Source organism: Mus caroli, unplaced genomic scaffold (genome assembly GCF_978045245.1).
Source record: "Mus caroli unplaced genomic scaffold, Mus_caroli_1 scaffold_5, whole genome shotgun sequence".
Lineage (NCBI taxonomy): Eukaryota > Metazoa > Chordata > Mammalia > Rodentia > Muridae > Mus > Mus caroli.
Genome location: NW_028227260.1, coordinates 108006115 through 108008394, shown reverse-complemented (window position 1 = coordinate 108008394; position 2280 = coordinate 108006115). Strand labels below are relative to the sequence as shown.

Genomic DNA, 2280 nt, shown 5'->3' with positions numbered 1-2280 from the left:
AAATAACAAGAAACAGTATCCATCAGCAAAGCCCTAGTGAAGGCTTGGAGAACAGAGATGTTAAGAGGCTCTTAGACTGGACAGAGGGCTGAACTGTAGGGAAGCACACGAGTGACCAGATTTCTTTCTTTCTTTCTTTCTTTCTTTCTTTCTTTCTTTCTTTCTTTCTTTCTTTCTTTCTTTCTTTCTTTCTTTCTTTCTTTCTTTCTTTCTTTCTCTCTCTCTCTCTCTCTCTCTCTCTCTCTCTCTCTCTCTCTCTCTCTTTCTTTCTTTCTTTCTTTCTTGTTGTTGAACAATAATTAATTGAGATCCCTCCCTCCCAGCCTCTCCAATTCCGGGGTCACTTTCTCCGCTTGTAGATCTTGTTTGCAAGTTCCATGAAGATGGATGGGGGCAGGGGCACAGAGCACTGCTCTATGAGACTCTTGAGGTGGTTGTAATTGTCTTCCTCATACTTGAAGAAAACAGACCGCAGATCCAGTGCCTCATACAGTGCTTTCACCGGAGCCACTTTTTCTGGGTCCTTCTGCCCATAATTCTTCTCTAAGATCTGACGCTGTTGAGGAGAGGCTCGTAGCAGACATTGAACCACCAGCCAGCTGCATTTGTTGTCCTAGATGTCAGTGCCGACATTTCTTGTCACACTGGGGTCTCCAAAGAGATCAAGGTAGTCGTCCTGGACCTGGAAGAACTCGCCCATCTCCATCAGGATCTTCAGGGCATTGGCGTGTTCCTTCTCCCCATCAATGCCTGCCATGTACATGGCGGCTGCGATAGGCAGGTAGAAAGAGTAGAAAGCCGTCTTGTACTTGACAATCGATTTGTACCTCTTTTCAGTGTATTTACCAAGATCCACATGGCCCTGGGGTGCTGTCATGAGGTATAGAGTCTGCCCGATCTTAGTCTGATGAGAACTCTGCAGAAAGAGCTCCAGCGGGTTCAGGTAGTAGGGCTTCTCCCTGCAGTAGAACTTCAGCAAACGATAGATGGAGGCTTCCAGAAGCAGAGCGTCATTGATGGCATCCAAGCCTATGCCTGGCTTCTGATATCAGCAGATCTGTGCCGGCGAGTGAGGGAAGAGTCCATGATGTCATCTGACACGAGGAAGAAAGCCTGGAGCAGTTCTACACACCAGCCCACCATCAGGGCCCGCTGAAGACTCTCAGCATCCTGTTTCTTCGGCTCCACCAGCTCCTGGAAGGCTTGTACCACGGTCAAACCCCGGTTGTACTTGCCTCCTAAGGCATTGTACTCTAGGATCTCCTTGAGCCAGGCAACAGCATCCCCTATCTCTAGGTGCCCCAGCTCCTTCTCAGTCATCACCTTGATGATCTGGGAGAAGTGCTGGATGAAATTCTGCTTTTCTTGGTTATAAACATCCAATTTCTGGTTCCCATTCTGACAGAGGAGCTAAATGCTCTGTTCTTCAACGCGGATTCTCCTGGGGTCCAAGATGTTTGCAGCTTACACCTGTGACCAGATTTCAAAGCCAGATTATGAATGAGATCCAATGAGATGCTGACACACTGAGATGTGTAGTGCCAGTATGCAGGTGTTCATGTGTAAATGTGGAGGAAAACAATTCTGGGTGTGATGGTACATGCCAGCACTTGAGAGGCAAATGTAGACATAGCTCTGTGAGTTTCAAGCAATGGTCCACATAGCGAGGTCCAAGCCAACCAGGGATACACACCATGTCTCAAAAAAAAAAAAAAAAAAAAAAAAAGGAAAAATAAAATTCATGAAAAAGACAAAGTTCCTTTGCTCTGTAATTGTGTGGGAAAAACTTCATCATGGAGTTATCTCCCCATCCCAGTATCTATTTATGGACTTTACTCCTTAGTTCATCCAAATGTAGGTGTTTTTCTACTTCTTGTTTGTTTGTTTGTTTGTTTGTTTATCTTGTTTTTCACGATGGACTTTGTGTAGTAATCCTTGGTTTTCCTGGAACTGACACTTTAACCCAGGTTGGCTTTGAACACTCAGAGATCCACCTGCCTCTGCCACGCAGGATTAAAGACAGCACCACAGTCTGGGCTTCCTACTGTTTTTGCTGCTGTATCTATTTAATGCTTATAAGTAGGCTCAGTTTTTTTTTCTTTTCACTTTTTCCTATTTTATATTTAGAAATGTCTTTGCTGGGCTTTATATATTTTGAATAGTGTTTTATATTACTACTACATCTATATATAGCTTCATTTTTCCAGTAACCCTGCGAAAAAGCTAATATTTATTTTTTTAAAAAAGACGTATTTATTGTTATATGTAAGTACACTGTAG

The 2280-nt window shown here is 43.8% G+C and overlaps 1 pseudogene; it reads right to left on the bottom strand.

Annotated features, from left to right (window-relative positions):
- Positions 1 to 317: 317 nt before the first annotated feature.
- Positions 318 to 1269, bottom strand: LOC110287168 (farnesyl pyrophosphate synthase pseudogene; annotated as a pseudogene).
- Between the last annotated feature and the right edge of the window lie 1011 nt (positions 1270 to 2280).